The following is a 14,718-nucleotide window of genomic DNA, read 5'->3' on the forward strand; positions in this document are numbered from 1 at the left end:
CCTGAAAAGGAAGACATTTATTTTTAAAAGCACATCGCATCGATCACTGCAGCGCCGCATTCTACTCACCTTTACAGGGCGCCTCCATGTTCAGCAGCGACCATCCGGATTCGCAGTCGCGCCCCCGCGCCTAGGGAGAAAAAGACAAGAACAAAGGTGAGAGAAAGAAGGGAAAAGGGAAGCTAAAACTCCATGTCAAGACTTACCTGTTGGGTCATTCCCTTTTCATTTTGGGTCCGCGCCGCATTCAGGTATTTTCGGACCCCGGCCCCTAAGGGGAAAAAGACATCAGCGTTAATGAGTGAATGAAAAGACATTACCAAAACACTCATTAAAGACTTACCTGATTTCCACAAGGATTTCACCGCTCACCTCGGGTCGGTGCCTGTTCCCCGGCATTCCGTACCCCGGCCCCTATGGGGAAAAAGACACTAGCATTAGAACATTAATGCATGGACACAAGGGGAACCACTTATAGAAAAACGTACCTGGGAGCCAAGCAAGTTTGGTTCTCACCCATCCGAAAATCCAGTGACGTAACTGGATACCAACGCGCCCCTGCATCAGAAGCAGGATGGAGAGCTCGTCCTTCCAGACCCTAAGAAGGATACTTCTGCGAGTCAGACAAGCCAGATCTGGGGCCCGGTCCAGTCCGTCTTCCGAACCCTGCGCATCACCTTAGACGAGGTCACAGCAGCGCGAACCAGGCCAGCGCCCCCGTGTGAGTCAGGTGAGCGTTACAGAAGGTGCCTGTTGGTGGCCTGTGCGCACCTCCAGTGATGAGCGGTGGAAGCTTTAACCTGCCCTCCTTCAACGCCTGCTAACAGATATGGAACATTCGTATGGAGTGTTGAACCTTCAGCGGTGTCGCACAACGTGGGGAGAAAAGGCAGGGAGTGACTCTGCCCTACATCAGATACTGTGCTAGTAGAGGAGCACAACAGAGTTGCTGAGAGCAACAGTTTGGGTCCTGGGTAGCTGTTCAAGCAGACAATAAGAGGTGAGGGGAGCCGCCATAACTGAGGTGACTGTTTCTGAAAGTGGGTGCACTGAAGAAGTGAAGAGCAATGGGCTGACAATATGTGGACCTCTGGTGCTTGATGAATGTGGTACACTGATACTTTGTGCATGGATACCTCTCTATGGATCCCAGGGAGATTAGACTGGCCACAGTGACCTGGCTTGGATGCTAAGCTTGTCTGAGTGCACTTGGAATTGGGCTGGGTGCGTGTGCCTTGGATGAACAGTGTCTAGCACTAACAGAGCCGATGCCTGAGAGTCCTGCAGTTGGGCATCAGTAGCTGTACTTGAACCTCACATGGTTGAACAATGGAAGATAGAGTGTGAGACCTGCTGACAACCTTGGTTCGCTCTGGTGGGGGGTGATTCTGAAGGGGTGCTTGTGGGTTGGTAAGCTAGGGACTCTGCTTGAGTGGAACTGAAGTGTGGAGATCTGTGGGCGCAGCCACGGTTTACTTAGGCTTTCCACACAGTTGAAGGTGCCTTCAGCTGCCTGCAGATGCCGGACAAGCACAGCAAAGCAGATGGTTATGGAAGCCTTTGCCAACAAGGAGGCGAGTGGTACCGCACATCCAATGCCACACAAAGGGTCAGAGTCTGCTGCGGTGCCCATGAGTGAACATGGAGAAGACAGGATATTGGCAGTGATAGCAACGTTACAGGCGTCCTAGGAACACAAAATTGACACTGTTACCATATACGTTGGCCTCGTCAGACAAGATGTGTGTTCCCTTGCGAAACAGCTTGGCACCACAGAGTTTCAGGCGCAGGAGAATAGAAATGGTCTTGCTGGGGCAAAGTCAGAGATTGCAATGCTGATAGGGAAGGTACGGGAGTTGGAGCGAAGTGCCAAAGACGCAGAATGCAGAGCAAGGAGGAACAATGTACAGATCCTGGTGTTGCCTGAGGCAGAGGAGGGTGAGAACCGCACTGCCTACATTGAGAACTTGTTATTGAAGGTGCTGCATAATGGCAGGTCACAGTTTTTTGAGGACACTGCAGTGGCCAACGCATGGCTGGACTCCATGGGGATAAGGCAGCTACTGACCAGGAAGAAGGAGGACCCTTGACAGTAATATCTACAATGTGTAGTTGAGTAAACCATTGTGCGTGTACAACGATTTGATAGACGAATGGCAGGAGCTTGGTGGTTGGTGTCCAGACCCACTGCCCTGAATCGCTTGTATATTTCTATTTTTGTTCGTTGAGGGGCCCCTGCTGGCTGTATTGGCAGCCTGAGCGCTTCCACAGACATTTCACCTTTTTTGATACCAGTTGTAAGGTATCAGCTGCTGTTCATCAACCGAGAGTTGAAGGAGGATGCGTAAAAGGCAGTTAGGCCTTAATATGCATCTGGCTATTAGGTCTGTATTTGTTGAGTGGTGTCAGGATTAGTCAGGCGAGTACAAAGGCAGCGAATATGGCAAGGGAAATGTGCACTAAATTACACAGTGAAAGGCTTTGAATTAAACTACGTGCACACAGGAACGACTCATGTATGGTAGAACCCAGGAGTGCAAATAGAGTGTGACAACAAAACCAATATATGGAAAGGGATGTGGGGTAAGCACCTGACCGCGAGGAAAGTCGGCAAGCGCCTTACCCCCAATTGCTGTTACAGGTACTGACAGCGCTAAACCCACGTGGAGGGCAAGCAATGACAGGATCTGTGAACTAACACTCTTGATGGTATTAAATAAGGGAACTAAAGAACAGTACTCACGAGGACGAGATAAACCTCTTGAATGTCAGCTAGCCCACGAATCCTGTTGATGAAACTGGGACCCAGAAAGGCTATAACAGCAATGGGAGGAAAACTAAATACCTAAGTTGGAATAGTGTTTACAAATTAGTGAGGAAAACATAAGCATTCACACAGGAGCTAGCTACAAACGCACACCACACCTAATAATCAAATGGGAAATAAATGCAGAAGTGCAATGGAAAACATGGAATGGATCCCAATAGAAAGTAAGGATCAGGAGCAGGGAAAAACGAAATAACCGATGCAAACTTCTCCCTACCCCTCCAAGGAAAAGACAGGAAGCTAATCTAAGAGGAAGGCTAAGGCATACGGGTTTACAGCAGCAAAGGACAGAGTCAAAGAAATATAGAACACAGACAAACTGGGCTGCATCTAAAAGGGGAAAGCACTGAGAAATGCTGCCTGCAAACAGAGGAAGACAAAAAGGGAATCAAGGGAGCAGAAATCAATTAGCGCATGAATCCGAGATTCAGGGCGGAGGAACAAGAAAACAGGAACTAGGAACTAGGTACAAAGGCAAGGAACAAGGAACAAGGGACTAGTCACAACAGGAACACTGCAAACGATGACCAGCGCTGGACTGAAGTAAGACTGAGGCTTTTAAAGCTGCTTAACGAGCACACGCCTCAGGTGTGCTGATTGCTGCACCTGCAGCCACAGCTGTTGCCTATCCTCCACCCAACCTTGTCCTGCAAGGGTGGAGGTGGAGCAGTGGGCCAGGCATTCTGGGAAGCATAGTCATTTGGTTAAAGAAGCATGCTGGCTGCCAAAAACCTGGAATGGATCCCGAAGGGAAGTAGATTGGAAAATAGGGATTTAGCGCTCCCAATTCATCACAGCACCGTAGCATAAGGTTCGGAGGAAAGGTCCAGTAGGGAATATACCCCAAATCATGCCCCCAAGTGGTGGGAATGGGAGCGAAGGGAGCGAGTCGTGACAGTATACCCCCTCCTACGGCCGTCTTCGGGTGCCCGCCACCCGCACGAGACATCTTCTTTCCATGATGGGAGTGCTTTTTCTTTGGAGGTGGCACTGATGGAAATGGTGGCCTGTGGGCAAAGGCAGATGGACTTCCATGATGGGAGTGCTTTGTCTTTGGAGGTGGTACTGATGGAAACGGTGGCTTCTGGTGAGGAAGAGACTCATGGTTCGAAGAAAGGCATGAAGGACTTGCAGGACCTGAAGCAGAGTTGGAAGGTCCAGGAAGCTCAGTCACTGGGAGTGGACCCTTATAAGTCTTTGAGGAGGGAGGCAGGCTGGTGCAACATGCCTTAGACAATGGTAGAAGCCCTGTTAGCCTTTCTGCCGAGAGTGGACATGCGGGAGGTGAGGAAATTGCTGGCTTCAGGAAAGGTTTATGTTCAGCCATTAGAGAAGGTGGCGGCTGAGGTAGAGGTTCAGATTTTCTTCTGTCATCCATCTGGGAAAAGGCTTGTGGTTGAAAGTGACTAAGGTTTGACTGCACATGTTCTAAGCCTTGGAGACCTGAAAGTCCAAGGGGTTGTACAAGGCTGGTACTCCTGGTGACAGTCGTGTAACCACCTTGTTGCACGTGGGATACAACAGCAGGGACGTTTGGCATACTGATAGGAGTGATAGACGCAGTACTTGGTATTTCAGGCACACTCGCAGAAGGAGCAATAACAGACACATCTTGAACTGCAGCAGTCATTCCTTTCCTTTGGCTACTAGCACCCAACTGGTGCTTCTTGGCGGAATTCTGTTGCACAAGTCCTGTAGGTAATACGCCGGTCTGCACCACCCCCTGTGCACACCCAGGTGAGTGGTTCTGACTCACCACTTGGTCCAGCTTGATGACTCTGAAGCGGGAGCTGGCAAAAGTCTCAAACTCTGATGCTGCATTTTTAGGAGGCTCTGATGCTAAAGTGAAGCAGTTGGGAGAATCGTCTTGTGGAATAGGCAGGCATTCTGGTGCTCCTCCTGAAGCAAAAGAAAGGCAAGCTAGACGTTCATCGACAGTAAATGGTTGGGATTCAGGAGGAATCGCTGGAGCAGAAGAAAATACAGCAGGATCTGATGGTGTAGACAGGTATACCTCTGATATTGGCAGCGAGGCTAAGCAGGATACAGGCGTCTCATGAACTGAAGGCAAATACTCAGTATACTCCGGGACTGAAGACATGCACTTTTGATGGACTACCGGAGGCTCTAAAGCTGAAGGATGATCTGCAGGATGAGTCACTGTAGCTGAAGACAGGCAGGCCAGGGGAAACCTTGAGGCTGAAGGCATGCAAGCTGAAGCAATCTCGGTTGCTGGATACAAACATGTCCAGGTCTTTGGGACTGGCTCTTGAGTAAATGGCAGACATGGCAGCGGTTCGTTGGTTGAAGACACGTGTGCCAAAGATGACTGCAGGGCTGTGGATTGGATCATAGAAGAGTCAATGGTTGTAGGAGGACAGACAGAAGTCTCAGAAGTTGACAGACACATTGGTGGCTCAGGAATGGAGGGCACCTTTAGGGCAGTAGACTCCTTGGCACCAGTAACCAAAGACTGAGCTGTACCCTTGCAGTCCCTTTCTTTAGTGGGTGACACAGAGTCTCTTTCTTTGTAGAAGTCAAAATCAACCAGTGGAATCACCATAGTAAAGTCTCTGTTAATCAGGATTTCGTCAATTGTCCATTCCTCAGTTTTAGCTTCTGAAAGAGGCAGATTAACAATCAACAGTTCAGGAATCGCCTGCCGGTTTTTTTGGTTCTGTATACTGTGGAATGTGTCCATCAGAACATGAAATCTGTACTGTCTCTGACTGTTCGTATTGATCAGAATTGGCAGAAGGAAGAGTGAACCCAGAGGTAACATCGTTTCCCACATCAGCTTTAACATCTACTTCAGTCTCAGCAGCTGTATCAAGAGCAGGGCCTAAGCCTACTGTAGTGACTGAATCTGTGTATGCCACCATTGTGGATTGTGTTTGGAAATCAGAAGCTGGTATGTGTGCTAGCTCAGAATTATGACAAACTGCTACACAGGAAATTTTAGGTAAAGAAATGGCTTGTAAATCTTCAGCTAACTGCAATCCCTGATAAACAGCAGAACAATTGTTAGAAACTGTGCCCAGATTAAGCGCTGTGCTAGACGAAAGACCTTCACTCCCAATAGATCTAACATATTGACAAATATCATGGTTTACCAAAGTCTCTGCACTCAGGGGCTGAACAGTGTTCACTTCCTCAACATCAACAGATAAAGTCTGAGGTGTATTCAGTAAAGAGTGCAAGGTTTTATTCTCCTCTTGTAAAGAAATGAATTCTTGTCTTAACTCCTCAAGCTTAGCTCTTAGCATGCCCTGCATTAACTGTACATCACTATCAGTAGGCACAGGGGGAGGCATAGTGGCATCAGAGCTGGATCCTGCACTAGCAATCTGGATGTGCACCAATTGTACATTGTCCTCTACTGCTTGCAGGTTCTGTGATTTATAGTTTCTCTTACCAACTTGGTCTGTGTTTCCCTTAAGCAAACTATTGACATTAGACCTCTTGGCATTAGGGACTACAGTATGTACCTGTGCAAAGGAGTATGCTTTAGACTGAGGGTAGAAAACAGAAGTTATGCAAGGAACCCCTCCATTCTTTATGTTTGTACCATGAAACTGTTCTATCTGAGGTGAAGCACAACTGGAATCATGGGGTTCAACAACAGAGGTACTCTTGTATAATAAGTCTAACAGTGTGTTGTTTTCTGCGGCTAAGGCTTGCGCTGACATAGAATCGGGATCAAAACAAAAGATAGAACTAGGATCAGGCAATGTAGGATGTGTCATCCTATGGGAAAAATACTTTGCACGTAAATGCCCATTCGTGACAAGGAGTTCATTTAAGTCAGGACTAGTGATTTGATTGTCACAGGTAAATGTAGGGGAAGCTTTCTGTACAAACTTGTTAGAGGCCTTGCTGCCTTTCTTTCTTAAACTTGCCATATTCAATGGGAATTTTGGGCTGGTCATTCTGTCAGGATTAGTCAGGCGAGTACAAAGGCAGCGAATATGGCAAGGGAAATGTGCACTAAATTACACAGTGAAAGGCTTTGAATTAAACTACGTGCACACAGGAACGACTCATGTATGGTAGAACCCAGGAGTGCAAATAGAGTGTGACAACAAAACCAATATATGGAAAGGGATGTGGGGTAAGCACCTGACCGCGAGGAAAGTCGGCAAGCGCCTTACCGCCAATTGGTGTTACAGGTACTGACAGCGCTAAACCCACGTGGAGGGCAAGCAATGACAGGATCTGTGAACTAACACTCTTGATGGTATTAAATAAGGGAACTAAAGAACAGTACTCACGAGGACGAGATAAACCTCTTGAATGTCAGCTAGCCCACGAATCCTGTTGATGAAACTGGGACCCAGAAAGGCTATAACAGCAATGGGAGGAAAACTAAATACCTAAGTTGGAATAGTGTTTACAAATTAGTGAGGAAAACATAAGCATTCACACAGGAGCTAGCTACAAACGCACACCACACCTAATAATCAAATGGGAAATAAATGCAGAAGTGCAATGGAAAACATGGAATGGATCCCAATAGAAAGTAAGGATCAGGAGCAGGGAAAAACGAAATAACCAATGCAAACTTCTCCCTACCCCTCCAAGGAAAAGACAGGAAGCTAATCTAAGAGGAAGGCTAAGGCATACGGGTTTACAGCAGCAAAGGACAGAGTCAAAGAAATATAGAACACAGACAAACTGGGCTGCATCTAAAAGGGGAAAGCACTGAGAAATGCTGCCTGCAAACAGAGGAAGACAAAAAGGGAATCAAGGGAGCAGAAATCAATTAGCGCATGAATCCGAGATTCAGGGCGGAGGAACAAGAAAACAGGAACTAGGAACTAGGTACAAAGGCAAGGAACAAGGAACAAGGGACTAGTCACAACAGGAACACTGCAAACGATGACCAGCGCTGGACTGAAGTAAGACTGAGGCTTTTAAAGCTGCTTAACGAGCACACGCCTCAAGTGTGCTGATTGCTGCACCTGCAGCCACAGCTGTTGCCTATCCTCCACCCAACCTTGTCCTGCAAGGGTGGAGGTGGAGCAGTGGGCCAGGCATTCTGGGAAGCATAGTCATTTGGTTAAAGAAGCATGCTGGCTGCCAAAAACCTGGAATGGATCCGAAGGGAAGTAGATTGGAAAATAGGGATTTAGCGCTCCCAATTCATCACAGCACCGTAGCATAAGGTTCGGAGGAAAGGTCCAGTAGGGAATATACCCCAAATCATGCCCCCAACTGGTGGGAATGGGAGCGAAGGGAGCGAGTCGTGACAAGTGGGGGGATGATCAGAGGGAATTTGTTTTTGAGACATTGGGCCTCATTCCAAGAACTGCGGTCAGGAAATAAGGGTGCCGGTAGAATAGCACAGGCACCCTTTTCGGACTGCGTACTATGAGAATGCTGGTAGGGGCACGAATGCTGCGGCAGGCCTGAAATGCTGGGAAATCAGGCCCCTAGCTGCATTTCTCCCATTTCTCCCACTGAAGCACCAGCACTGTTAGCAACAGTGCCAGTGCTTCAGTCTCCCAATTACCCTGGAGTCTTATGGGACTGTGTGGGAATGGGGATTTACCTTTCCACCACCACGTGTAATATCCTGTTGTCACCAGGATATCAGGCAGCGGAATCAGTGTTAGAAGGTTGGTGGCAAACTGCCAACAGCACCAGTGGGTTAACGCCAACCTCATATTGAGGTCCATTATGTTTTTTCTTGCTTGTGAAAGGTGGCCCGACTACGGTCAGGCCCACATTTGATGACTGGTTGTATGTGGATAAGGTAGCTTGTCTGGGAGTTGGCAAAGGGATGAGTGGTGCAGATGCTGGGGAGTGGAGAACTGTCGATGGGAAGGGGCAAGACCCGGGAATGTGGAAGCATAGCTAGCAAGGTGCGGGTAGCCACATGGAACGTCTGCGGTTTAAATAGATATATCAAACAGGTCCAGGTACTAGCATATTTGCGCAAGAAGGGGGTAGGAATAGCCCATTTCCAGGAGATGCACCTCGTGAAGGACATCCAATCTGGGCTGGCTTGGAGATGGGGAGGACAACAGTTTGGTGACCCCCTTTTCTGCATATGCTAGAGAGGTGCTGGAATGGATTGTGCCGGCTGTCTCTTTTAAACTCCTGGAAACAATCGGGAAGACGAGAGAGGATGATATTTTTTCTTGGGATCCTGGAAGGTAGAGAGGTATGTGTTATTAATGTGTATGCTCCTAATCATGCTGCTGCGTCTTTCTTTAATTTGCTTTACCCGAGGCTGTCCCCATATAGGTGTGCCCAGTGGATATGGGGAGGTGATTTTAATTGTACTCTGGATCCGCTACTGGACATATCGGATAATAGATCCCAGAGGCCTGGTCCTCCAGCAAAAGCTCTGAATAGGCTACTTTGGGATGATATGTGTATGGAGGGTAACGCATGTGACAAACCACTCCTACTCACACTTCTCTGACCCTTATGGAGTACATACATGGATTGATTACATATTGACAAGAAATGAAGCACTCAGAGAATTTGAGTAAGCAGAGTACCAGGCTAGAGTTCTCTCAGACCACACTTCACTGTTTGTTACGTGGCTTAGAAGACAGGACAGACCGGCCAATTCCCACATGAAGTTTAAAGGCAGAAGCCCTCCTTGACAGTGCATTCAGGGAGTACTTGGGGGATGTCATAGAAACCTACTTTGACACTAACACAGGTAGTGTGGCTGGGATGGGCACCCTATGGGAAGCCTTTAAAGTGGTGGTGTGTGGGAAAGCGATAAGTAAAAGAGAGAGATAGATTCTCTCATGAACTTTGAAACAGACATCGGAGCAATGGAATGCAGGGATGCAGACACTGGGAGGGAGTCGAGTGAACTAATTGAACTTAAACAGCAGTGCTTGATTGCATGGGATAGGTTGAGTACGTTTGATTTTGCAGAGTACACACAGAAACTGCATGCAGAGTGTTACAAACCTGGTTGGCTACTGCAGCGGCTGTTTAATAGAGAGGAAAAGAGGAAGATGATCAGGGTTATTATAACATATCAAGGAATCACTAGAACTGGTCAGGTGTTCTCTGGATATTACAAAGCTCTATACTTGTCAGGAGTGGAGGCAAGTGACTCTGACATGGTGGAGGCTCTGTTGCATATATCATTGCCGTGTCTTGGGAGGGGAGCAGAGGCAGATGTTTGATGCCCTGCTCACTGTTGAGGAAGTGTTGACTGCCATGTGCGCCCTGCCGTCCGGGAAGAATGCTGACACGGATGGCCTCCTGCTGGAATTTTACAAAGAATATGTGGACATGTTACAGACAACAGGAGACCTATGAGGTAGGGCACTTGCCCAGCAGCCTGCAGCAATCCATTGTAATTCCTGTGTTGAAACCAATTAAACACCCACTATATTGCAGTTCCTATCGCCCTCTCTCTATGATCAACCAAAACTGTAAAATTCTTACGCCCGCACTAGCAACTAGACTGAAGGATGTGATAAGCGCATGGGTCCACCGAGATCAAACAGGGTATGTTCCAGGTAGGATTACTAGATGGAATTTGAGAAGGCTTCACCGTATTATTGATGACACTTCAGACTTGGAGTTGGATTGCGTGATTGCCTCCTCAGACAATGTTAAGGACATTGATTTTCTTAAGTGGGACTGGTTATACAGGATCTTGCATCGTTTTGGAATAGGGGAGGGCTTCCTATGTTGGGTTCGCCTGGTGTACACTGACCTAAGTGAAAATAGGCAAACAGATCTCAAATGGGTGGTCCTTGAGGAAGGATAAGAGACAGGGTTTTCCGCTGCCCCCTATGCTGTTTATTTTGACCCTGCAGCCACTTGCGGTATGTCTGAGAGTGGAATGCTCTGCAGCGGGAATCCTGATCATCGGTGAAAGACATGTTATGTTAGCAAAATGTATAGCGCGCATATCCACCCAAGGGCATCTTGCTGTGAAAACCGGACACAGAGGACAAGCTATTGTACAACTAAAAGAGATGGCCTAGAACACAAGGATTTTAAGAAGTCGACAAAAAAGAAATTGTTCTCAGTACATTTCAAAACTATAGGCAACTTATTCCAAAGTTTGGTTGCGGAGACTGATGAGGATTGGCCACCAACCCTGGAGAGATGAAATGCAGGTATCACCACTAGGTACGCTTTTAAAGAGATAGAGAGCTTTGTGGACTAGACACAGGGACTTACATTCAACCCTTTTGGCCACAGGGAGCCAGTGCAAGGAATGGAGCACATGGCTAATGTGAGATCCGTAGGGTATGGGCATTGCTACCCAGGCTGCCAGAATTTGGAGGAACTGCAGCCAATGTATGAGCCCAAGAGGTTGAGCAAGTAACAGAGCATTGAAGTAATCATTCTGACTGATCACCACTGAGACAACCATCTGTGGGTGCAGGTGGGCAGGCAGAAAAGACAACACCTTGCGCAGCACTCACAGCGAAAAGTGGCCCACTTTGCATACTGCACTCACCTGAGTGGCTATAGAAAGTGAGGCAGAAAGATAGACTCCCAAAGTCTTCACTGATGTGACAAGGAAAGGTAGATCACACAGAAAGATGGGGACCGCAGAGAAGGATCGGGAGGAAATCCCAGCACGAGAATCTCCATCTTGTCCCTGTTGAGCTTCAGCCAATTGTGGCCCATCCATATTCCCACGGCCTTCAAGTGCCCACACAACCACGAAGACACTTCAGTCCAGTGGAGATCTAAACGCAACAAGATCTGAGTGTCATCAGCATATCATTAGCACTGAAAGCCAAGGGAGCGGATGAGCACAATCAGTTGCCGGATGTAGATATTAAACAACATTGGGGACAAGGCAGATCCTTGAGGAACACCACAAAACAAGTGAGTTGACAGAAGAGCAAAAGGGAGGAAGGGAGAGAGATTGGCCTCTTTCAGTCAGAAAAGATGAAAACAAAGCTAGGACCGGTCCAGAGAGGTCTGGCACAGCCATTCGTAAAAATTGGGTGGAGTGGTCGATAGTGTTGAATGTTGCAGAAAGATCTAATAATATCAGCGCACCCACTCCACCTTGGTCAACAAGCATGGTAAGATCATCAACTAGCGAGACCAGGACACTTTCTCTGCCCCGTCCGGGCCAGAACCTTCACTGAAAGGGGTAAAGAAACAACAAAGATTCAACGAATGAAGAAAGAAGAGGGGGAAATCAAAGATTCAAGACGCTTCATAAGAAATGGGAGAAGATAAATAGGGCTTTAATAGGCCAGAACTGAGACATCCAACAAAGGCTTTTTAAGAAGAGGGATAACAGTGGCTTGTCTGAGATCTTTAGGAATAGAGCCTAGTTGGCAGGATTGATTAACTGCCAGTGAAATCCAGGGAGTAATGGTGGGCATAATATCTTTGAGTACCTTAAGGGGGACAGGGTCTGAAGGGGATGCAGATTTGAGTTGACTGGCTGCCATAAAAATGGCTTCAAATGAAATCCCCAGAAAAAGGGACCTCACCTGGGCACTGACGGTCTAAGGATCATTGAACCTTGGACAAACAAAGCTAGCCGTGTTAGTTTCTATGACTCTCCAGATATCTGTTATCTTTGTACTGAAAAACCAGACAAGAGTTCACAGCGAGATTGAGTGACAGGCACCCTAGGAGTGAAACAAGCAGGACTTAACTACAGAGAAGAGTTCCTTGGACTGATTGAGAGCTAGTTCCACTTTGTGCGTAAAGAATGTTTGATTAGTAGTCCCAATAGCGGCGTGGTATATGTGACTAAACTGCTGTAAAGCTAGTTTCTTCGCGGGACAGTAAGACCAGTGCCACTTCCGTTCTACCTACTTTACTTCCAGATGGGCTGTTCTAAGTTCATCAGAGAACCAAGGTGCAGAAGGAGATTTCCTAGAACGGGTAGCCTTAAGTGGGGCTAGCAAATCAGCTGCTTAGTGGGGCTACCAAATCAGCTGCTTCCTGCAGCATCTAGGATAAAAAGAGAGATCCACTAGTGTGGCAGTTACATTTATCCTGGACATGTGAACCCTTACGGGCAAAGTCTGCTGAACAACAATTACGTTTAAGTACAGCAGCAGGGGTAGAACATGGAAGAACATCTACAATTCACCTCGAATGATATTAAATAGTAGTCTGACCACAATACTTGTTGAGCTGGGAAAACCAAAATAGGTGACTCAATGGAAAAAATAAGCTCAAGCATGCCACCCAACATGTGGGTATCTTTATTCACAAACCGATGAAGACCGAGGTCATTCAAAGCTACAGAAAAGTTAGCCAACATACAAGATTGCAGGAGCTTGTATCTGATGTTAAAATAGCCCAACATTACTAAGTTTGTAAATCACAATTTCCGCAATGCTGCTAATTCCACAAAAGGAGTGAGAAAAGCAGAGTATGGGCCAGGTGTCCTATAAACAATATGAAAGTAAGTAGAATAGGAGGTATTAGCTATCAGGCGCACTAATAAGACTTCCATTTTCAGACTGTGCATTAGGGGGACTACAGAAAGCTTTAGCAAGGATTTAAACAGGATATCTATCCCTTCTCCGGGGTGGGGAACAATGCGGTCAAGATTGAGTATGCTATACCCATCGGGAAGCGATTCGACAAGCATCAGGGACAAACTATCTGATAGCGATGTCGGAGTGAGGCACATGACCTCTGGGGGATGGGCCAGCAAAATCTCATGGATGTGTTCATCAGACAAGCATGAAGCAGCAGCTTCCTCGTATTCTCTTTGGCTCTAGTAGCAGTACCAATGGGACTGAATCCTGGCGGGACAGCTGTGCCTGATGGGATCAAAGCCACCAAGGCTGCACAAGAAAGTATCAGAGCCTACTCCGGTGCCATGTGGCATACCTCAGGGCTCATGCACCTCACCAACGCTTTATAACGTCTTCACTAAACAACTGTTTGAAGTACTTGATTATCTGGGTGTCACATACACCAACTATGCTGACAACACCCAGATACTCATCCCAATCACAGGTGGCTACATAGAGGATACAAAAGCCTTGAATGATATCTATCAAGTCTTCCAAGCGTGGATGGCCCAGCATGAAGTCTGTCTTAATGATGATAAGATGGAGCTCCTCATCCTGGGCTCCCAACAACGACTAAATAGACTCGACCCGCCCTTCAAAACCATCAACATTGATGGTAATTCTATTAAAGTCTCCTCAGACACCAAAACACTAGGAATCTACCTCGATTCCACTTTATCACTTAATAGACAAACCAAGGCAGTTGTCTTCAAATCCGCCTACACATGTAAGCTCATTACAGCATGCCGCCCCTTTCTTACCGCACAGAACTGTACTATCTTGGCCAGGACATTGGTTATGGCCAAACTGTACTACTGCAAAGCCTTATATCTAGGGACCAGCCAATGGAACCTGAACAAACTACAGGTTACCCAAAATAACGCCATTAGAGCGGCCCTCAACATTACCAGATCTTCACACATCTCCGAAACAAGGAGAAGCTTACACTGGCTTTCAGTAACACAAAGAATTTCTCTGAAATCTCTTACCCTCACACATAAATGTCTGAACAATCTGGTCCCCACCTATCTTCCCTTTCGCGTCTCTCACTACACGCCCACCCGACTACTTAGATCGGCTCAAGCACATTGCCTGACCATCCCCAGATACAAATTGCAGAAAGCCGGGGGAAACAGCTTCCCTGTCCTTGTCTCCAAACTTTGGAACTCGATTCCTATAGCTATCAGAACAGAACACTCTCTGACCCTGTTCAAACAAAGATCTAAATTGTGGCCAGCTACCACTGATGCCTAAATTGACTAAATCTCACCACAGGACATCTTTTTGGTCTTTAAATTGCCTTCACCTGTATTGATGCTTCTGCTAAACTGTAGATATTGTGCACAGCACACTGTAAATTATTTATAATTACATTGCAACTGTAGATATTGC

Source organism: Ambystoma mexicanum, chromosome 2q (genome assembly GCF_040938575.1).
Source record: "Ambystoma mexicanum isolate Mex_15411 chromosome 2q, UKY_AmexF1_1, whole genome shotgun sequence".
NCBI classification, from domain to species: Eukaryota; Metazoa; Chordata; class Amphibia; order Caudata; family Ambystomatidae; genus Ambystoma; species Ambystoma mexicanum.